Source organism: Alligator mississippiensis, chromosome 1, assembly GCF_030867095.1.
Source record: "Alligator mississippiensis isolate rAllMis1 chromosome 1, rAllMis1, whole genome shotgun sequence".
In the NCBI taxonomy this organism is placed as follows: Eukaryota; Metazoa; Chordata; order Crocodylia; family Alligatoridae; genus Alligator; species Alligator mississippiensis.
In genome coordinates, this window is record NC_081824.1 from 52,366,564 (window position 1) to 52,391,375 (window position 24,812).

Consider the following 24,812-nt stretch of genomic DNA (forward strand, 5'->3'; position numbering starts at 1 on the left):
ATTGTGCAATTAAAAATGAAACTTTCTTGCAATTTCCTTACTGTAAGAAATATACATTTGTTGACAACACGATTTTATCCAGGTAAGTTTATTTCACATCTGTTAAAGAAATATGGAAAATTTGTTTTTAAAATAATTACCTCTACAGTAGAATACCAACTCTGACTTATTTTCCCTGTAGCATTTGCCCATTACCTAGCTGCCTCTCTCACCTGTTTCCATTCTTCAATCTCACTTTTTGGAGCTCATTTAATGTCACTACCCATGAGAAGGAACATGTCAAGTCTCCAAAACAAAATATGAAATCTGGATCTGAGATTACATATGCTGTTCCAATCTAGGTGGCCTGATGCTAAGGTTTTGATTCTAGCTTTCTGATGTATGCTCTGACATACAGTACAAATAAGAATGGTTTCAGATTGTCAGTCTTTGGCACTGAGTAATTTGAACAGTGCCATATATTGCCAAGCAGGGAAATTAGCAAAACAGCTGAACTTGTTGATGGAAACTCATAGGTAGGAGGAGTTTGTGTAAGAGGCCTGAAAAAAAAAGAGGGAGTCGTATGATGCATAAAACTTTGAAGTGTGGTGTGAAGACCATACGAAAGAAACTCCAACACTGAAAGACAATGTAGGTCTCACTTTTTGTGTATAGGTTACTGATGATAGCAGAAAGCAGCCCTTTTGGAAAAGTAAAAGGAAAGGAAAAGAGCCTCCAGTTAAAGGATCAAAGGAGAGTCATATTTTGGGCTACTCTTGTTACTCAAAAGGTACTTTGTCCTGCACATACATGGGTAGCCCCTCCACATTTAGAATTTCATTGTAAATAGTAATTTTCTATTTTTTCTCTTGTGATTTAATGTGGACGTTTTGGTTATGACTGGACAATTAAGGTGCACAGGGATTTACATCAAAGGTAGAATTATCACACACTATTTTGCAATGAATTATCCAGAATTAACACTCATAAAAAAATGACAAGTAGTGAGTTTACAGTACATATTTAATGTGTTAAGGAAGAATATGTTTATTCAGAATATTATCTAATTTTGCTTGGTGAATTTCAGTTTTGTGTCCATATAACAAAATTAAAACCCCTCCATCCAAACAAATATTTCAAAATCTATTACCTTAATTCTTTTGTAAATGTGAAACATTTAAAAAAAATGTATTCTTCTTATATATCATAGCTGAAGTGAGAAACTCTAAACAAAGCAAAACTCACAGATGCAAGAGAAACTAACTATGTCCATGAACAAGATTTTGTTTGCTGGAGGCATGCATGCCCACTCTAATATTGAGGGGGGACCTGCCACACTGCTAAGCATTGTTTTTCTAGTGATTTGCCAAGAATTGTACCCCATGTCATTAACAGTTGAAACGTGGTGAGAGGAACTAGGAAGTGGAAAACCTTGCAGCAACATTTTCTGATAAGTCAGCTTCTAATTGGGAGGTACCTACCCTTTCTGGGGACTTCCCAACAAGCTCAACGATTTGAGTAAGAATGATTTTTGCAGCTATGGGTTACAGTGTCCAAAGGAGTCTGGAATATTAAAAAAAAGACCATGGAGGAACAGAAACAAGAGTGCTAGGATGTGGGATAGAGAAGAGCTTTTAGTCTGGGAACCAAAATGTTGGTTAGGGGAGCAATACCAAAGAGCACGGGGTATATGCCCAGAGGCTGAAGAGATGAACAATGGGACAGAATTTTATAGGAGAAGGTCCTTCCGCATAGTCCTCAAAACCCTTTCCTTTCTGACAAGTCCTGCACCAATGCCCAGCTTCCCTCCTCAATCTCACTGCTTTAATCAGTTTTTCCTTTCCTGGCCCCCTGAAGGCCTTTATCCTATTCCACTTTTCACCTCTAATATCATCTATGCTATCAAATATCAACTCTTAAAATTGAATGAGGGAGAAAAGATTGCAAACATAAAAATGAAGACACTGATGGGTTTGAAGTGCAGGGATGTAGAAGAGAGATTGCAGTATGCAAAGGCCAAGGGGAAGCAGGGAAGCATCATGGTTTGGTACTTATACGGAAAAGGTCAAGGGAGAGGATTTTGAGGAGCATGTAGAAATTTAGGAGGCAGAAATGTAAGCTACAGGAAGTAAACAAAAGGACAGAAATGAGACGCATTGTAGGAATAAGGGAGTAAATGTATATAGTTTTATTGACTATTAAAGAACAAGAAATTGCACACATAGAACTGTGTTAATTAACAATTATGGTTGCTGTAGGAATTTTCTATAAATGTAATTACTAAAAGTAAAGTATATTTTCAATTAGGATAATCTTAATAGCCACATCACCCCTAACACACATCATCCTCCCCACATTGCAATATCCAAACAGACATCTAAACCCTACCAGAAGGAATCTTATACTTCAGCTCAGTAAAAATCAAGGATGTATGTGTAATTGTATGCTATTTCTGGAACGAAATATGTGTACTTTGAAAGTGTGACAGAGTTTGGTGATGTGTTTGGGCCAAACACACAAGTGCTTCATTTGGTGTGGATATTGTACTCTAATGAGCTCTTTGATTTTTAGTGACCATATTGATGGTAAAGGCATTTAAGCAAACATACATATATATTTTATGGTTTTCTTGTGGGATTGCATATGAGTACATGAGTAGAGCCTTTTTAATTAAACTGGATACTTCCTTCTGTTTGCTATATAGTGAATCAATATTTGGAAGACAGCATTTAATGGGAAACTAAAGTTAATTGTTATTATCATGAGCTGCCAGTATTCTTGGTTTGTGATCAATTGACAATTCTGTATTAGCATTTCATCATTGTTACTCAAAATTTACATTGGCTCTTAGCCACTATATTCAGTGGTTTTTGTATGAGTCCTGTATCTATTAGAAGCATTGCTTATTTTTATATCAGTTCAAATATATTTTAAGGTTAGTTTTGTGGTGCTTGTTAGTAGAAAGTTCTATTGCTTTCTTGTGTGACTTTACACTTTATTTTAGTCTTGGTGGAACACCCTAACTGAAAAAAGACCTTAGTTTCTTTAAACTGTTAATCCCTAGGAATTTAGAATCCATGCTCCCATTATTAACGTTTAATGCTTATGCCTATTGCACAGGAAATTTACTCAAATGAAATTGTTTTCTTTGTGTTATTTAGCACTAAGATTAAGAACACAAGAATGGTATGCCTGCAACAGGCTCATGGTCCATCTGGTCCAATATCTTGTTTCCAACAGAACTAGATGCTTCAGAGATTTAAATGTTTGTTAGTGTCATTTGCACATAGTGAAAACCATGAGTTTTTTTTTTACTTTTCTTTCAGTAATTAGAAACTTCCAAACTGAATTATTCAGTAACATAGCTAGCCCTTCTGCAAATGCAAAAGGTCAGCAATATAAGTAGGCAGGTCATTTTAACAGACTAAAACTGTGTTACAATAAAAAGTATTAACAGCATGTACTTTACTTATACAGATATTTCATAATAAAAATTAAACTCACATTCATTACTTATTTCTAGCAGTAATGGAAATGTGATCATTTATACTTACTGGCAATTTATTTAACTTCTGAAAATTGCTCTCACTTTTTTGGAGGCTGTTTTATTCCATGGTCAATTACTTCAGGACAGGTGGTTAGAAAGTGATAATGCCAAACTATTCTGTTTGAATAGTTAAGATGTATGTGACAGCAATTAAAATAACAGCTTAAGTTGATTGTCATTTAGGTATTAATATTATTGGAACTGTAGATATCATTTCATCATAATTTAAAAGAAAATACATACTTTACCCTTTCCACAAAAAGGAAATAATCCCAAAACATGCTTTACAAGGTTTATTTTATTGCAGATATTTAGTAAGGAAACACAGTTTAGGAGTTAGAGCATGACTTGCAAATCAGGAACAGTGGATTCAATTTTTAGTTCTACTACTAGTTTGTTGTGTGACCTTGACAAGTTTTTTAACTTCTCTGTGGCTTGATTTTCTTATTGGTAATATGGGGATAATAATACCTACCTTAGGGTTATGAGCTCTAATTAACTGCCTGTAGAGCACTTTGAGAGCTAACAGATAGGCACTAAATATGTGAAGAGTAGAATATACAATGAGGGTCAGAAAATTAGCTTGAAAATGAAGCTACCAAAGGAAAATATAATGATTTCCCTTGGAAAATTCAATAGGTGCTCTTTGTGTTTAATAGTATGTTGGGTAGAAGTTAAAAAAAAAAAAGATGGAATCCCAGTCCACTCAAGGACCAAACCTCATTGATTTTTGATGAAGCCAGGATTTCACCCAATATTCAAGAATATGGTAATTTATTTTTCTAATTATGAGGCAAAAATGTATGGTTTAGAAAATTCAAGAGTAGTTGGTCTATTCAGGGGTAGCTTTTGCTTAGTTTTTCACTATTCTAGCCTTGCATTTTTATTATCTGAAGTATCTAGTGTAGTACTGGTACAGCATTGGCAGATATGGTACAGTACTGGCAGATAAACATGAATTTCCTACCTGATAATTATGCACTTCATTATTCCAGAACACAAAACAGTTTCTCAAATATCTACAACCTTAATCTTACTATCCTTACTGTCACAGAACACTTAGATGCCCTGCTCCTTTAAAGACCTGAAACTGCTAGGGAGAGAGCCCTAGCAGTGAGTGGGGAGCCCCAGCTGCTGGTTACCAGGGCAGCCAGAATGAGCTCATTGGCCCACACCTGCCAGCAGTCAGCTGACTGGAAGGGGCAGGGCCTGGCTCATATATAAACACCAGGGCTGAGGCCAAGAAGGTGGTTTCTTGCTAGCAGTCAGAGGGGAAGGAGCCTTGAGGGAGGAAGTGCTCAGTGATTCTGCACCTGCCTGGTATGCTACACCTAGGGCTAAGGGGGCTTCATGAACTCCACAGGTACCCTTGCCTATTAGAACCTTAGTGCCAGGGACTAAACCTGATCTTTTTAAAGGGCCAGAGCACACCCTGACTTTTTGTATTGTGTTATAGCCTAGGGATTTGTTTTGTTTGTTATTGAATAAGACTGTTGGTTTGGGTGAGGCTATTTGGGGAAGGAGGAAGCCTCATTGGGGGCCCACTGCAGTGTGGGGACCCTGGCACCAGAGAAGGCATGGCATTTGGGGTGCACAGACCCCAGCGTCAGAGAGGGTGCGGCATTTGGGATGCACAAAGCCGGGTGCTGAGGTGTGCGGAGTGAGACAGGGCTGAGGAGAGCCCAGGCACCAGTGAGGCCCAGAGCGAGACAGGGATGTGGCGAGCCTAGCACCAAGGGGTACAGAGACAAGGCTGAGGAGAGCCCGGGCACCAGTGAGGCACAGAGCAAGGCAGGGCTGTGGAGAGCCCAGGGAGGACAAGGGGGCCAAATTAAAATAAGGCCTAGTCCGGACAACGTCGGTACCATCTGTGAGGCTTGGGGCATGGTAAAGGGGTGGCTGGAGCCACACATATAGCCCATAAGGCTGGGGTGTCCTGGGACACCTATTTTGAAATGGGACCCATGGGGTTCAGGGAAATCCATCAAGACTGTGTCCAACAGGACGTGAAGGCAGTCTCTCTATATTACAAAAATACATCAAAACGTGGCGGGTGAGAATAGAGGGTGCCCATTGGGCCGAATTGGCATGGTCAAGGGGCCTTAGGGGTAGCAAGGCCATCCTTAGGGACCCCATCCTGTGACACTTACCATATATTTAATATATTGATTACTACTTTTTATTAATTATTTTTAAAGAAATACATGTTTTCCTATTTCTCTACAGGGATGAAGAGATATGAACATTTTATAGTCTAAGAAATCATGATAAATTCAAGATAAGACACAGGACAGCACTTTAACTAAGAGAAACTGGGGTTAGATTATTGAGTAGGATATCAAGATAGGAAGAATTTCTTAAAAGAGTTGCTTTTCCAGAGGGAACGGAAGTGGGAGTCCAACTTCAATAGAAGAAGCAGTATGAATAAATTTGTAAAAAACAAGAGACTTCCACAAGAGTAATTGGGGAAATCTAATGTGTGAGACGAGTAGCAATAAATGAGAACAGAGAGGATAACAATAGGGAAAAATATATAATAGATTGGAAATAAGTATTAAATCCAATAAAGAAATAAAGGGTCTACATGTCGGGCACTACAATGCCTAATTTTTAAGAACGTAATTTCCTCAATGGAATCCTCCTCCTTCTCATGTTCTGTCGTTGTCAGGGACTCTGATCAGGCATGCCCAGCTGGGCCAGGCACCTGAGTTGTCACATCTAACCTGATCCCTGGCTAATGTGACTGCTGCAGTTCTCTGCAACTGGATTAGCTGCTGAACACACCACTCACCACATATAAACACATCTGTAGCCTCAAGCAACAGGGATGCTTCAGTCCATTCTGGCACAGCCTCAGCCTGTTCTGGCTAGCCTCACATTTACTTCTCTTGGCTCCTGACTCAGCTTTGGCTTTCCTTGTCCCTGATCTTGGATTTCCCCTAAGCCTCCATGCTGGCCCTGCTCTCTCTGGTTTCCCTGGCTTCCTGACTTGGCTTCGCTTCCTTGACCCTGACCTTGGATCTTCCTTGGAACTGGTTCTCCGACTCCTGACTTCAGCTTATGTCTCAGACTACATCTCCTGGATCTCCCCTTTGGCTCTAATAACCTATGTGCCTGCCCTGCTGACCTCCAGTCACGCCTAGTGGTCTACCTTAGGCCCAGCCACCTACATCCCAGCCAAATGCTTACAGTTACCATGTTCAAACTTGAGTCGGAAAACAGGCTCATTTGGAGTGGAATCCAACACTCCACATCAGATGCTTTGGCTCCCAATACAATGAAGAAGGATAGATTTCTCACCTCAGAAGGAAGACCTAAAAACTAGTACAATGAGCAGGTAGTTACCTAGAATTAATCAATTAGAAACAAAAAATTCAGGTGTATCCCATCTCTTCCCAGCAGTCATCCTTCCAACATATTTGTGTTGTGCTCTAAGAGTCTTGCATTCCCTCCCAATAGAGTGGCTTCCCAGTTGGTTTTAGACGCTAGTCTGGTATTTAGTACATTCTGTTAAGTGTTGGAGAGAAGAAAGGCATTGCGCCCAGGTTTCTCGCTTTTTAGGTATGTGAAATACAAGACAAAAGGTGGGCAGCAGACTAATCATTTCTTTCCTCTCTGGCTTTAAAAAGAAAGCGGCTGCAGCTTCATTTTGTGATGGACATAGCACTGTTCATGTGCATTAGGAATGCTCAGAGCACGTCTACTGAACTGACCCCTCAGGGCAGTAAGGGCCTGTTCTGCCTAGTTTTTGGAGCCTGAGGTTAAATTAGGAGGGAAGTGCTTTTCATTTCAAGCTGATGCAGTTCTGGGCATGCACACACAGGGGAAACACCTCTGCCAGGATTAGGTGCTGCTAAACAGGGTTTTTTTTTTTTCAGATTGCAGTTTTTGACCTAAACATGCCTAGCTCCTGCTTTAGGCATTTAATTCCCTTTTTTGGATATGGCTAAAAAGCCACGTCCAGCCAACTGCTTTAAAGATGTGTTAACTTGGGACCAATGCAGGAGTAATAGGACCACTTCTATGCTTGAATTTAAGCACAGACATAAGTGCTTTTCTGGGTCTCTATCAGAGTTTCATAACAGATAGCAAATCACTTGAAGGATTCAAAACATGAAGGATTCAAAACATTCAAAATATTTCTTAAAGGAGTTGTTTTTCCAGAGGGAACGGAAGTGGGAGTCCAACTTCAATAGAAGAAGCAGTATGAATAACTTTGTGAAAAACAAGAGACTTCCACAAGAGTAATTGAGGAAATCTAATGGGTGAGAGGAGTAGCAATAAATGTGCTGCTAAAGGAAGATGTGTTTAAAAGTTCTATTTTAGATAGATTGGTAGGAATAAGAGAATTTTTGAGCTATTAGGGACAAGAAATATATTCATAAATATAAAAATTTTCTTGTAGATAGCTTTCAAAGAGCTAAAGAGTACAATTAATTGAATAAATTATTTGCAGCAAATACTTAATGCTGTTTTGACATGAATGATTTTAGCACTGAAGACACTGAAACAGGCAAAATTTTGGTGATGTGATATGATATGAAATGAAATGACAGGTTTTATCCTGAAGTTATGACAGAAATTATGACTTTGTCAATTGTGTTACAACTTGTAACTATAAAGATACTGTGAAATTAGTTTGTTTTATTAAAACATAAAATTATATAGCATCACACAGAAATTCTGAGGATTCAAAACCTATAAACTGCAGGATATCTGTCATTAGTGATATGACATTAAAATAAACTAAAATGTGTTGAACTGATATTAAATTTGAGTATGTAGTTACCTGAGTTTAATTCTAATTCTAATTACTTTTCTACAGTATACCAGAGTGATCAGACAAGCCATTACCTATTGTACTTTGATATAAGTATTAACACAACAGCATGGAAGTGGTTCCAATTTCCCTTTCTTTTTTTAGTAGAAATAAGCTTTTTAGTAATGTTAAATTGATTCATTGTAACATGGTGAATGACATAATGCATCATGCCTGGAATTATTCTGCCATATGCTGTCACTACATATGCCAGAGTATTACAGGAAAATGTTTCTTAGTTTCTCAAAATATTCGTCTTCTCCAATGAAGAGAAGCAAAATGGTTGGTGTGCAATACTATACAAGATAAGAAGGTTTTGCATGATTTACTAATTTGTATATTGTCATATAAAAATCATGTAATAATCCAGGAATAATAGTGGAAATACTGGGAATCTCTGTAAATTAAAAGTAACTTCTTTTCTTATGCTACACATGTTTTTGGCAGTGCACTAGCATGATCTAGCTAAGGATATGCAGTAAGTTCAAGGCATGTGACAGTTTTAAATGTGGAACTTCCTAAAGAATTATTACCTAATTAAAACAGTGGCTTGACAAAATGGTACTAAATTTAATATCATCACCACAGTAGCCATCATATATGGATTTAAAATGCTTTCACTTTTCTTACAGTTTAAAAATCATACTCCTATAAGAATTATAAATCTTTTCTACAGGAAGACATTGGAGACAGCTAAGGTGATGCCTCAAGTCAAATGATTTGAGGAAATTCTGCAGAAAATTAAGGATATTTTCATTACAGAACACTGTGTCCTATGGGGCACATCTACACGAGCTGCCCACTGCGCTCTTTTAGTACTTGCATAAACAAGCCTCCCCCCCAGCAGGTAAATCTGTGGGGTACGGGGAAGGGATATGGGGGGCAGATCAAGTCCTCCATGGTGAGGGTTGCTACAACCTCCTGGAACCTATGACTGGACTGCCTTGTGACCGACCCTACCCACTGCCCTGCATTTGGCAGGGATGAGCCCTCTTAGCCCCAACCTTCCACCACCTATGCATCCCTTCCAAAATGTTTTCTGTTATTGATTTTGTCTGAATACTTTTTATTTCTATGTAAATCATGCTGAGTTCTTGGCCTCAACAATCTCTTGTGGCAATGAGTTCCATAGTCAAATTAAATGATATTGGTAAATAATTTCTCACCTTTTCATTTAATTGAATGTCCCTTTTTTCTTGTATTAGGAAACAGGGAGAAGTTTCTGAACTACCTTCTATATAACATTCATTGGCTTTTTTATATTTTAATGTCTCTTCCAATTCATTTCCTTTCTAAAAAATAATTCAGCCATCTAAGACTAACATAAAATGATCTTAAATATGTTATGTAACCTCCCTTTCTCAGTTTTTAGCCAGATATCATGGAGTAATTAGATAACAGTGAGTCCAAACAGTGAAAATGTGATCTGACAGGGAAAATTCATCTTATTGGCAGAAAAGATATGGTCTAGATCAGGGATGGGCAATATATAGCCTGTGGGCCAGACTTGGGCTGTCAAGAGATTCTATCTGGACCACAACTCCCATGGCTCTGCCTAGGCCAGGCGTGTGGGGCAGTCTGGGCTGCAATGCATGTGGCTGGTCCTGCTGCCCCTGGGTGCATGGTTCAGCTTTCCGGTAGCTCTTGCAGCAGCATCTCACTTAGCCCAGCTGCCACTAACAGTGTCTCCACAGTCACCACCAGACTCAACTCCACTGTCCAGGCACCTTGCCACCAGAGACATTGGACAGAGTGGCCAGGCAGGGTCTCCATGGAGACTGGATGGAGATTCCCACAGACAAGACACAATCAGTTGGGTGGATGGGATGGGGCTATGGATAGACTGGGATCAGCATCTGGGAACAGGACGGGGCTGTGGGTGGACTGGGAGCAGTGTCTGGGAATGGGATTGGCAGGCATGAGCTGGGATTGCAGGGTGGTGACAACATGGGGGTAGCGCTTGGGGCAGAGCCACAGTCCCCACCCCACATGTCCCTCCCAGTGGAACCAGCACCCTTTACAGGGACATGCAGGGAGTAGATCACAGCTATGACTCAGGCCCCAACCCTGCACTGTCACTGCCCTGCGATCCTGGCCCTGCCTGCCCATCCCAATCCTGGATGTGACTCCTCGCCTGCTGATGGCCCTATCCCATCCACCTGGCTGAGCATGCCCTGCCTGCATAGGTCCCAGGGCAGTCTCCATGGAGACCATTCCTGCCCACTCTGTCTGGTGCCCACAGTGGTGGGTGTTGGGTGGACTGGCCTGGGACTGTATAGGATCAGTTGTCCCCTGCCAGGAGGCCAGGTCAGTACCACCCTCTTCCAGCAGGCAAGGTTTGTACTCCCCACCACTGGGCCAGGCCTGCAGCCTCTCCAGTCTGCAACAACTCACCAAAACTCCTTAAGTGGCCCTCCAGCCCAAACAATTGTCCTATATAGATATCTATGTATATAAAATATATAGGAGCACATTAAAAATCAACACAGAAATAAACAGGAAATTGTAAATGGGGGAGTTCTTGTAATATCAGGGGGTACATCTACATGAGATGCTTTACTGTGGAGTTGACTAATTAGCTGCCTTGTAAAGTGACACCATCTACACGTGTACCCCTATTATGCCAGAGTAAACTAATTAACTCCTCAGTAGGATTGTATTGCTTGACACAAGTACCAGCCTACAGCAGAAATGGAAAATCACAACATGAAGAAGAAAGACACCAAACAACAGTGAAATAGATTTTCTAAGCCTATGCAACAAACACAACATCATTCCCAAGGGATTGAACATCTACAATCCTCTGAATACTACACAAAATTCCAAATATGCTTCACAACTATGCAGGAGAACTTCAGAAAGACTTAGAAATCATGTTCTTGACGTAACCTTCTCCAAGAGAGAACAATTCCAGAAGGAAATCAACACATGGTACAACAACTTAAAAGAGATAAATCTGGATATCTTCCCAAACATTATACAATGCATACAAAAAGACTACCAAATATTTTTTACAATATCCATCCAGCATAAAAGGAAGAAATGAAACCAATTACTAGAGGAATGACTTCCCCAGTCACAAAACAACCATATGAGAAACAACACCAATACTGCACAACATGCCAACCTCATATCCAATGAAACTGATGGAACCAGTCAACCCTCAAATATTATCAATCTTTCCATGCACACATTTACCAAAACTGAAAAACCTGTCCTTTCTAAAGGTCTTAATTTCTGTCCAGAAAAAATACCCTAATAAGATACCACAACAGGGAGAACTAGAAGAATGTTTCTGATGCCTCCTTCTGAAGAATATTTCTACAACCAAAATGAATCCACTTTCAACAACACTTCATCCTGTGACAACCCTCTGGTAAGGGTTACCAGAATCTAGAATAAGCTTCCAAGTGAGGTGGTCTTCCCTACTTTGGAGGTCTTTAAGAAGAGACTGGACAAACACCTGGCTGGGGTGATCTGACCCCAGCGCTCTTTCCTGCCTAGGGCAAAGGGTAAGACTCAATGATCTACTGAGGTCTCTTCTGACCCTAAAAATCTATGCAATCTCTTAAACATTGGGGAAAAGATTAACACCAAAAAATCCAAAAAAAGGCAGATTGGACACCTCACAGTGGACAAAATTCAAACCTTGACTGCTTTATTGACTGCTTCAGAGAAAGAATGAACAATGAAATAATGAACAACAAACATCACCATAACAACCTCTCCCTCTCAGAGAGGAGGGCCATAGACTTTCTAAGAACCAACCACCAAATAGTAATAAAACCAGCAGGTAAAGCAGGAGCTATAGTTATCCTTAACCATGAAGACTACATAAAATAACCCAACAGATAACTCTCTGACATCACCTAGCATGAAAAAAATAGAGGAAGATCCAGCTCCCCTTTTCACCTTAAAATTCAAAACCACCATCACATAATTTCCATTTGGACTACAAGAGAAACGACAAAACTTGATCCTGCCACTATTGAATCCAGTGACTTTTTACATGTTCCCTAAGATCCACAAACAAGGGAACCTAAAAAGACCTATAATATCCAACCATGGAACTGTAACTGAGGGACCATCAGGTTTCATTGAATCCATCCTAAGACTTCTTGTCACCCAAAGACTGAGCTTTGTCCAAGGCACAACAGACTTCCTACAAAAACTTAAATACATAGACTACATTCCCAGCAATACCCTCCTAGCCACCATGGATGTTATCAGCTTATATACCAACATCTCGCACCAGGATGGCATCCAAACCTGCTTTACATATCTACAAGAGCAAGATTATAACTCAGAGTACAGAGTACATATTACTGAATTTATACACTTCATCCTCACACAACTTCTGTTTTAGCAACCAACACTTCCTCCAGATCATGGGCACAGCTACGGGGACCAAAATGGCCCCACAATATACTAACCTTTCCATGGCCCACCTTGAAGAAGAATTCCTCAAGAACTATACCATCAAACCCATACTATATTTAAGATGTATAATATCTTCATCATTTGGACCAAAAACCTGTAGTCTCTGATTGATTTCCATCACAAATTAAATAACCATTACCCCACAATCAGACTTCTCTTAAATACTCCAGCACAAACATTTCCTGCTTAGACACTATTATCAATATCCTGAATGGTAAAATACAAACCATTATGTACAAGAAACCCACTGACCTACATACATATCTGCACAGAGCTAGCAATCACCCTAAACACACCAAGAAAGCTATAATATATAGCCAAGCCCTCTGATACCACCAAATTTGCACTGAGGAGAATACCCATGATAGTCATCTCAGAAATCTCGTAAGGGCTTTCACTCAACAAGGACACTCCTCCAGAGAGAGAGATCATACTTTTGAAAGAGCCACCTGGATACCACATGAAAAATTCCTACAGTACAAAAAGAAAACCCCCATGAATCGCACATCATTAGTTATGAAGACCCTAGAACCTATATGGAAAATCCTCAAATAATTGCAACCCATACTAGAAGGAAACCCTAGCCTTCAAACAAGCACTGAAGCTTACCAACCTCTTCACAAGAAGCAAACTTCCTATGGAAAGGTTAGTATATTGTGGGGCCATTTTGGTCCCCGTAGCTGTGCCCATGATCTGGAGGAAGTGTTGGTTGCTAAAACAGAAGTTGTGTGAGGATGAAGTGTATAACTTCAGGAACAAACACCCTTCTTTGGGCATATTGAGAGTCTGAGGGAGTGTGTGTGAATGGATCCAGACTATGCTGGGACAAGAAATTAAAAACCTGCTAACACATTACACCACTCCCACAATAACTACACCATATAACAGAACCATCACCATTCCGGGATCTTACACCTGCACCTCCAGGAATGTAATATGTCTCATCCAGTACACTGAATACTCGGATGGAAAATATGTGGGAGAAACCAAACAACAACTGCGTACCAGAATGAATGCATACCAAAAATCTATCAAAGACAAAGATATCCAATTACCTGTGTGCACACTTCTCTCCAGCCACTCTCTCTCCAGTCTCTCAGTTCTAATCCTCAAAGGGAATTTACAAAACACTTTTCAGAGACAAGCCTACAAACTTCACTTCATAAATCTACTGGATACAAAATCATGGACTAAATATAGACATTGGATTTAAAGCACATTATAACCTGCCCAACATCTGATAACCCCAGGTAATTTGGCAGCATTTTACAAGCTACATTCTTCTATCACCAGTTCAATATTCCTCCTTTCCCCCACTTCCCCTTCCTGTCTCACACCTGTTACCTTCCAGCCCTCTGATCCTCACTGCCAGGCACTTGCATTTTCACAGGCCTGCATTTTGCAACTTGGCTTCTATTCTACCCAGGAGAACACACACTCTCCCTCAGACTCTCAATATGCCCAAAGAAGGGTGTTTGTTCCTGAATGCAAAGAACATTTTTTCTAACTGTTTAGTTGGTCTAATAAAAGATAGCGCATTTACCCAATTAAGTTTGTCATCCTACAGCAGGGAGATTTACTCTGCGACAGGGCACACATAGACAATGACTAGGGCTGGCTGGAGAAGAGGGTGCTACAGTGCAAGAGCTGCCTGCTGGTTAGCCCCATACTGTAGCACCCTTGTGCACGAGCCAGACTTTCCACAGTGCTGACCCTCTGGGCCCCATGCCAGCTGGGCTTGTGCTGCCCTGGCTCCACGTGCTGTGGTCCTGGGCCCAGGTGTAAATACTGCATATGGGAGCAATAAACTCTGGCACAAATTGCACCAGAGTGTATTGTGTCATATTAATATCATATGTACATGCACTCAGGATGTATGTAGAACACTCTAAATAGAGACCTCCTGCAGACAAATCACCTAATATTAGGAATTGACTTTGAGGAATCTAAGACATTTTAACAAGAACAAGATTCATCTTTTACAAGATGATCTACATTGTGTCTTAAGGACAGACAATGTGCATAACAGCTAGCACCGCCAGTCGGCACTTGACTGGCAAGAGTAAAGTCCTAAAAATGATAAAAATTTAACTATTTAAATTAAACTTTGCTTGTGTAAGTATTGCAGAAGCTGAATGAAATATGACACCTTTCCTTAAACTGCCTGTTTAGACCTGAGTTCCCCAAGGCTTTCCAAAATCAAATAGAATTGTGTTACTTGATATTTGATTATTTTTTCTGCAAGTGTATTTGGGTACTTATAGAAATAAAGAATATTCAGACATAATTATTAACAAAAGAAATGTAGAACACATATCAAATGTCACAGCTCCAGAGATAAGCCAATCTCTAACTATTCTATCTTTAATAAGCCTGTGAAACTGAGAGTCTTTAGTCACTGGGCCTTTTACAGCAGTCTTATAGCAACAAAGGATAAAACCCATGTTTTCCAACTGCCTGAAAATCTGTAAACATCTAAACAGATGACCTCATTAGAGGACCTGATTTCCTGCATTTGAACATTTTAATGAGAACAGCCAAAATAAATAAATAAGTAACACGCAGTAGCAAACTCTCAGTACTACACATTAATTGAATTTTAGGATCAATGAATGACAATATCTGCATTATAGTTGGAAATGAGCACTAAGCTTGGATTTGACAACTTTTATCAGAGTGAACTCATCACTTTCATGTGCAAAACAAATTGGAACAACTGACTTAACTATTACGAAATGTATAAAATGTTTATCTGTGTATCGCATAGAACAAGGTCAGAATAGTCTCATTTTGCTTTGTTACTTTCATAGATTAATCAATGAGAAGCTTATTTTCATACTGGGATTGTAATCACTCAAGCATCTCAATGAAATGAGCATACTTATGGACTGTAATTAAGCTGAACTGATATACTCAAGTGTTGCTGTTTAAGATATTAGAATACCTATTTTATTGTATCCCACTCATGGATTCTTTCCTTTACTTCAGATCTTGATATTCATTTTATTTTTTCTTGTTCAGCACAAGCTGCCATTTTTACTCCAAATAAAGAACAAATATGCAACTAACTCTTCAGTTCAAACACATATTTGGTATAGAAACAATCCTTCACAAGGTACTAGAATATAGCTGTCCCTTATTTAGCTGTTGGTCATACAAAAATTTGTTTATACAGTGTTGCCTGTGTATAGCATTGTTAGTCACACTAATCACTTCATCCTTGTAAAACATTCTCACTGAATTATTGGCTGAGAATTCTTTACAAAAATAGACATTTAAATCACTTTGGCAACAATTTAGAACTTAGATAATGTCTTACATTAAAGAGAATTATGTCAAACATTTACATTGTCCTATTTCAATTAAGGATGGAATTATCCTAAAATTGAGTAACCAGTTGTTTACAGCTAAACACTTAATGCTAAATGGCAGTGGAAATCACGCACTATTTTAGTCAAACAGATATGTGCATTCCAATGTAAAAGCAGCCTGTTTTTATTGTCATGAACACCTCAGTGGGTTTCCTTTTTATGTCAGCTCAGTCCAAAAACTATCACTATCATTAGGTTTTAAATAAATTTGTGTCAGAGTGTCAAAGACTAAGACTGGTCATAGGTTGGGCAAAAAATGGATTTTTCAAATTAGTGGTTGAACTGAAAAATTGGAAAACAATCCAAGTCAAAAGGAAGCAGATTTGTGGGGGGAGAAGGAACTTCAGTGAAATGAAAAATAAACCTAATAAAACACTGATTTTTGGGTCACGCAGGAACTCAAGTTTGATGTGTTACCCTAAAATCAGTTATTTATGTCTTTGTTTAACTATATATTTTAGGAGAAATATTGTTTCCAAATGAAAAGTCCAAAGGTTTTGTTTTGCAAATGTCAAATGAACCGTTTTATTTTGAAAATGTTGAAATAAAACATTTACTTTTTGGAAAATGTCTCCTCCACCTTGTTTCGGTCTAACACTATATGCCAAATTTGTCCCAAAGTCAAAAATACTTTCAGTCTCCTTGAAAACTCCATTTTCTGATGAATTTTTTAGTTGAGAAAATTCCACCTAATCTTATTAGTGCCACATTAAGAGTTACAGAATGAATACCCATGCATAGGTGTACAGCAAGACATTGTAGTACCCTTCCCCCTTATGTCATAATATTCCTACACAAAAAGTAATCATCATTGTAATGTCTTAGAGACTTTCATTCCAACCTCCTTTCCCTGGCCTTGAGATAACCAAACAAAAGACTACAGTAGAAAATAACATCCCAAGTTTTCTGGTGGGGGCAGTTTCCAGTTAGGGGAACAAGAGTTTGAGAGATAAGGCTGACAGTGCAGGCATGATCAATAATGCTTATACTTCACTATTAAGTCTTATTGCCTTGATTTAAGTAGCTTCTTTTTAATCTAGGACAGGCTAAGAAATGACAGTCCTTGTGCAATGACTCTCATTAGTGTCCTCAGAAGGTGAAAAAAGAGAGGAGGGGCTCCTTCTAGCGCATTTTCCCTTTCTCTCATTTTGTGAACTTGTGGTATTGTAAGGGTACAAACAAGCATTTGTGAGATCCAGCTCAGATTTAGTTACTAGAGCTGTGCAAAATAGCAATGTTCCATTTCAACCAGTGTTTCAACTTTTTGATGGAACAGCATTTCATTTTTAATTTTGTTTCAATTCAAAACAGCTGTTCCATTCCATTCCATCGAAACAGGGTTGAAATGGTGAGACTTGTTTCGACGTTTCAGCCATAGGATATAATGGGGAAGGACAAAACTACCTATAACTTTGTCAGTTCTGGCTTGATTTGGAGGAAACTTGCAGGAGTGGTAGCTCTTTCTGAGGGCATCAAGTCTGCCAAGTTTTAAGGAGTTAAGTGCAGGGGCTTGGGGGAAACTGCACCCCAAATTGTGTATTGAGATGGTCCCTGAGTGAATCATGATTGATTGCATAACACAGTAGCTAGTAATGATAATGACTTAATGAGAAAGGATTAACACCAACAAAACCACAAACTAAGGGGAGAAAATAATCAATACAGAGCTGGGAACTGCTTCTGCCCCAAGACAGAGACAGTAAGTTACACGCATTTGGTGCTTACTGGGAGAGGCATGAGTAAGTAAGCTGGTGTGGGGGAGGCTGGCCAGATCAGTGGTGCTAGTAGGTCCACAGAAAGGGGGGGAGGAGAAACTGGCAGTTCTATGGTGGGGGGGAATAGTTGGGGGGGAGGAATAGCCTGGTCAGGGGGTAAGAACACCACAGCCCTAGGGCTTCAGGCTGTGGTAAGTGTCTGGGCTTTAATGTATTTAATGAATAAAGGAACACCTTCAAGAAGAGGGATTCAAGGGTCCCATCTCTTCTGGCTGCTTACTGAAAGAAAGGCCTGACCCCTATTTCCTAATAAATGATTTAGGAGCTAACTGCCAGAGAGGATTTAGTGCCATGAATTTGAAGAAGTGATGTTCTGAAGTCTTAGAGGTGGGTGGGATTTAAGGCATACTCCTCTCTTAAATTTGCCTATTGGCTGAATTAGGTTGCTTCCTGGTCAGGTGTCTTTTTGTAGATTCTAGTTTCAGTAGCTTAAGTTTCTCCATACATTGTATAGAAAAACTAAATACTAAACTCAGGGCTCTGAATCAAAGTGTACTGTTAATGAATTTAATAAACAGGTGTTAGCGCAACTGAATATTGTGATGCACTAGTTCCATTTGTGAATTAGGCTCCTAACCTCCTCTAAAAGAAACATGGAAGTATCTATATTTTTCCTATTCCTGAGGAAATAACGCTTATCGGGAGCCCAGAAAAGGTATCCTGGAAAGTCGCTCCCATGGCAAGAAAGTCATATTGTACTGTTTGCACAGTACTTTAAACACATGAGAGCTCTTTATTATATATCATCATGTAAGAGCTTTAAGTGCTACACAGTATCATTATTGTTATTATTTGCCTGACTCTACATCATGAGAGGGAAGACCATCATTAATCTTTTCAAGTTCTACAGCCATCTTCATACATAGACTTGTAGGTGAAATTTTGACATGTTGCATGAGAGAAAATATGGAAATGTAGATATACAAATCTTAAGAATTACAAAGGTAGGGACAGACTAGTTAGGGGAAAGGACAATCTTGACGTTTACAAGGGGAGGACAAGGAAAGTGGGGTTGGCTCTGAGCAGTAAAAGGGAACATACTTTTTCATAAGACCTGAACACTGGAACGTAGGGCTAGAGGTACTCCACTGGACCATTAAACCCAGTCCTCTGTGTTTACAGGGTACTATTAACCAAGGGAATACCCCAAATTTCCACTTTGAACCTCACCAAAAACTACAAGGAACAATATCAGGAAGAACCAGAACACTTCATAATATGCTACAGGTAAAAGACAAGGGCATTGGCAAAGCCAACTGCAACAACAGGGAAGTCATTAGTTAATCTGTGCTCTGAAGATAATAGAAAAAGGACCATGCCAAAAACTCCCAGAGTTTCTATCAGTCTGACCTCCAGTAAAAATTCCTTCGTGACCCAAAATTTGGTGATCATTATGACACTGAGTGGAATAGAAAGCCAGAAACTCTGGGTTTCTAGTATCAGCAGGAGTATCAACACATATAACCAAAAAACCCCAAACAGCCTTAACTGTAGCCAGTGCCCGAGTACCTGGCAGGAAGGCACCCTCCACTCCAAGAAGACAATTCAATTATTCGGGGAAGATTAAAATGCTGCCTGGTTTCAACAGGCAACCAGCAAAGCCCTGGGGCATGGGATTATCAGCTGTCTTCCAAACTACAAAACTATCTTAACATCCTAACCTGGAGACCAAAATTATGTGATTCCATATCACACACCTGGGAGAAAAAAGAAGGTGGACATTATAAATAGGAGCAATGAATTGTATGTGTGGTGGTTTGTAAGGGTCTTATACAAATGTTGTAGAGAAATTGGCTGAAGAGACAGTTGGGAGTGGGTATGTTTGGGAAACTACAAGAAATTAGGAAATTACTACAAGTTACAAAGTAGGGGAAGAGAAAGATAGTCCTGAATTCTGTAGGATGGTGAGAAACAAGGACAAGCTTGAACTGCTGCAGTGTTAAATGAACTTTATGTCAGATTACGTAAACTGAAATGAAATGGGCAATAGATGTGTATTAGAGTAAAAATTAGAGTACATAGAGAATAGGTAGAGCCAGACTGTGTGGGGAGGGAGGAGATACATAAAAGAGCTTGCCTGTCTGCCTCAAAGTATGATGATAAAAAATATGCACACAGGGCACATCTATATGCACATTTACTGCACAGTAACCAAAATTACTGCACAGTATGGGCACACTTCTACATGTGCACGCCTGTACTGCATAGTAAATATTGAGACTTACACCAACTTAAGTGTACATTTGATACTAAATTTGATACCTGCATCATGCAGGTATCAAATGTATGACTGATTAGTTACTGCACAGTGACACGCATGTAGACTCCTTTCTGTGCAGTAACAGTGTGTGTGGACTGACTTTGGACTGACTTTAGTCCCAAGTCAGTCCACACACTGCGTTAATGTGCTTTAACGCCTGCACATGTAGATGTTGGCCCAATCCTTACTTACTGCTCAGTAAATTTAAGCTGGTGCAAATGCCCACAGAATATTAACAGAGTTTACACTAAAATTACTACAGTCATCACCCCTCCATCAGACTATTTCTGGAATACTCCAATACCAACATTTCATTTTTAGACACTAGAGTCAATATCCAGAATGGTTAAATACAAACCACCATATACAAGAAACCCATGGATTAACATACATATCTGCACAGAACCAGCAATCACCCGGAACACACCAAGAAAGCTGTGATATACAGCAAAGCCCTCTGATACCACCAACTTGCACCGAGAAGAACACCCAAGATATTCACCTCACAAATCTCAAAAGGGCTTTTGATTCAACAAGGACACTTTTGTAGAGAAATAGATCACTCTTTTGAGAGAGCCACCTGGATACCACATGAAGAATTGCTGCAGAAAATAATATCTGCAACAAAATAATATTTGCTACAAATAATATAATAAATATAAAATAAATGTAAAATAATATATCTACAACAAATAATATTTGCTACAAAAATATATCTGCAACAAATAATATTTGCTACAAAAAGAATATCTCCACAAATTGGACACTTTTAGTTATGACATACCATCCTTCCCTATAACCTATACAGAAAATCCTCAAACAATTGCAACTCATACTAAATAAGACCCAGTTCTTAAAGAGATCGTTTCAGAACCACTTATCCTAGCTTTTAAACACAGGCACCATACCTTGCCAACCTCATCACCAGAAGCAAACTTCCTCAAAGCACACTGAATGGATCCAGACCATGCCAGGACAAGAAATGTAAAACCTGCCAACACATGTCCACTGCTCCCACAGTAAGTACACCCCGCAATAGAATCATCGCCATTTCTGGATCTTACTGTGCGGGCCAGGAGCGATCCGGGCCCGTCTTTGCGCACGCGGGCCGTGGCCAGCAGCCCGGGCACGCGGGGTCGGAGAAGACCGGGGGCGAGCTAGAATTAGTCACGGACGCGTAGTGGTTGATTTAAAGATTGTTTACTTACACCAAAGATGGTCGTGGTGTAGGCTGGACAGTTTTCCAGGTACAGCTCCGCTTAAATCCTCATTAGAGGACTACGACAAATTCATTCTTGCCCACGGAGTTGTTGAAGCTCAGTGGGTTCGGTAGTTTCTCGTGCAGGAAGGGATACGTCTAGGAATCTATCGGCGATAGGGAGAGGCCAGAGGCTGTAATTCGCTCTCTCCAACGGAGTTGTTGAAGCTCCGTGGGTTCATTTCTTTTGTTTCAGGCCTCTGTTGCCTTTTAAGAAATGCGTTGGGTCCGTGAGGATCCGCAGCGCTTAGAGATCTTCACACAGCGTGAAGTCTCCTCCTCCTGGTGTTCGTGGAGTCCTCCCTTGTGGGGGTTCTCCTCGGAGTTTTCCAATTTCTCTCCAACTGATTTCTCTCCAACTTGGGTGGAAACCACCCAAGCTCTTTATACGGCTAGCAAGCCAATCGCTAGCAGCCATGTGTGCATATTTTAGAACTGGCCAATAATGTGGCACGAATTCTCATACAAATGGCGGGAACTCCTTGCACCGAGCATTTCTTAGATGCAAAAAGAAATGCACCATGCAAAGAAAGCTTCAAATTGGCGGGAAATTCTCCGTTGCACCAGGGTTCTCTTCTGCAGTAGAAAACTCCACCATGCAAAGAAGCTGCAATTTAGCGGGAAAATAATTTAGCAGTGCCGAAGCACACACAAAACAAAAAATCACAACTTTGGGTTGTGACACTTACATCTGCTCCTCCAGAAATGTAATATAGCTCATCCAGTATACTGAATGCCCTGTTAGAAACTACATAGGAGGAACCAAACAGGAACTGCATACGAGAATGAACACACACTGAAAATCTATCAAAGACAAGAATACCTAATTAACTGTGTGGGTGCACATTGTCACAAGACAACTACTGTCTCTCCAATCTCTGTTCTAATCCTCAAAGGGATTTTACAAAACACCTTTTGTAGATGAGCCTGCAAACTTTACTTCATAAATCTACTGGATATAAAAAATCATGGACTAAATATAGACATTGGATTTATGGCACATTATAACCTGCCTGGCATACCATAACCCTAGGTAACCACTTTACATTTTCTCAGCTACATTTTATCACCTGTTGACATTCCCCTCTTTGGTTTTCCCTCCACCTACTTGTCTCACACCCATTAACTCCTATCCTCTCTGATCTTCCCTGCAACACATTTGCATTTTCTCAGACCTACATTTTACATATTGGCTTAAGCTTCTATTCCACCCTAGAGAGAAGACAAACTCTCACTGTGCCTGAAGAAGAGTGCTTGTGCTGGAAAGCTTGAAAAGAACAATTTTCCAACTATTTAGTTGGTGTAATAAAAAATATCACATTTATCCAAATAACCTTGTCTGCCTACAATCCACTACAACAGTGAGTTCTTTAGGAAACAGGAAAAGAGTGCAAACACTCTAGAGCAAAGCACAAACAACCTTGTTGATATGCTATTCTGTGTGAATCAGTAGATAGACTACAAGTCTCCCGTCTCAGGATACAAAGTCGTAACATTGGAAAATATTTTCTAATCTAAGTTTATACCAAATTATTAGTAAAACAGAACCAATAATTTGAAAAGTTACACAAAAAATTCAGATTAGGAAAATAGTTTGGACAGAATATAGCTCCATAATAAACAAAGAACTTTAACTCGAGCAAACAGGGTGCTTATACATGAGCGCGGAAGCTGCTCTGATGTGCTGGAATTCCAGCGCATCGGAAAAGACTTGATTAACCGAGCTGTTCTAGTTAAAGTGCTGCTCCCACCCATGGAGCACATCTAAAAGTGCCCACCAAACCTAAATATGTTCAATTTTTGAGCCAACTGCTTGACCTAAGAATGCATGGTTCAGTATAGATTATTAATGAACAATGAAGGTTTATTTTTGCTAGGAAGGCAAGTTATATTATTCCAGTTTTAGAGATGAGGGAATGGAGGCAGAGTAATATTCCTTAAAATGATTTGAGAAAATTGACAAAGGGATTTGGGGTCAGAGACAAGGACTCAGGATTACCTTGTTCTCATTTCTAAATTCAGTCATTAGTCTGTCTTACCCAACCCCTCTGGCATGATTTTAAGGAAGAAACATTATTTTTATTGAAGATGATAATAGCCAATAAATACAAGGAACAAAATAAAGGCTAGCTGAAGCTAACACACACGTATGTATACGTTCTTATTATTACTTGCTTAGCACTGAAAATGTGCTTGATTGAACATTAGATTATGCACATGCATCAGGAATACTGATTATATAGAAAAAATAATTATTTCTAATTATGCAATTCAATTATTTTGATAATCTCTTATTAAGTAACCATGATTTCAGTAAAAATACTAAGGAAACTGCAACATATTATTACACTAAAATTTGCTAGCTGCATGAATTAAAATAGTTTCTCAAGTAGCAACCTAAGGGTTAGTGGCCTTAATAACTTTAATTTAGTGTCCGTCTCAATAGTTCTTCTTGTTGGTGCTTTGCAAGTACCAGGCACACCTATGATAGTCTATAAATAATAATTTGACATAATAGATCAATTCAGTCAGCGTGGCCCTACCGATTTGATTTAAACTGTGCTGATTTACACCAGCTCATTAGAGCTGCCAAATAAGCGTAAAAGCTATGGCCAAATATTTAACAGAAGTAAGCAGGGAAGGATTCCAGTGCACTATCCAAATCAATTTTTGAATACCACATTCAAAGATATAGAACAGGCCAATTAAATGGCCCGTGTGGAACAGCATGGGCAGATGAAAAGTGAATGCCTCTTCTGAGTCACAGTACTTCAACAAAGCTTGAGTTTAAAGGGGCAGCAGCACCCTTCATATGTCTTTTGCTGAGCTTTGCTTGTAATCCTCATAGTCAGTGATCTATCAGAGCTACCCTTAATTTCCCTTAAACCTGTGGGGTACAGCGATATATTCAGATTTTCTGTGGCTGGTGAGTTTTGGGCAAAATATGACTTACTGGATATAAAAAAATATATAGCATTTCCAATAAAGTATTTTAAACTATGCATTTTAATTAGAGTTATTGGTACAGGCATTCCAATAATAAAGAAGTCTTTATGACTATGTTATGCTTGCTGATTGAAGCAATGTATATAACAGCAGGACAGGCACAGTATTGTCATCACATCAGTATGACTGACATTTGACATTGTGAAATATACTCAGGCACTAATCAGTATGCCCACTGTTGCTGTTAAAAACTGATATATGACGCTGATTAATTGCTTTTGAAATTTTGATCAAAATTGATCTGTCCAATTTTCTGCCCCAGTTCCATAAATCAAATCTCACCCTAGGATTACAGAAATCAATTTAGTGTAGGCCTTTGTGAAAGCAGAGGAAAAAAAGAAGAGAGATGTAATTTTT

The 24,812-nt window shown here is 39.4% G+C and overlaps 1 protein-coding gene across 3 annotated transcripts in view; it reads right to left on the minus strand.

Annotated features, from left to right (window-relative positions):
• KHDRBS2 (KH RNA binding domain containing, signal transduction associated 2) overlaps positions 1 to 24,812 on the minus strand; it is a 789,727-nt gene that overhangs the window by 70,749 nt on the left and 694,166 nt on the right. The window lies entirely within an intron of this gene.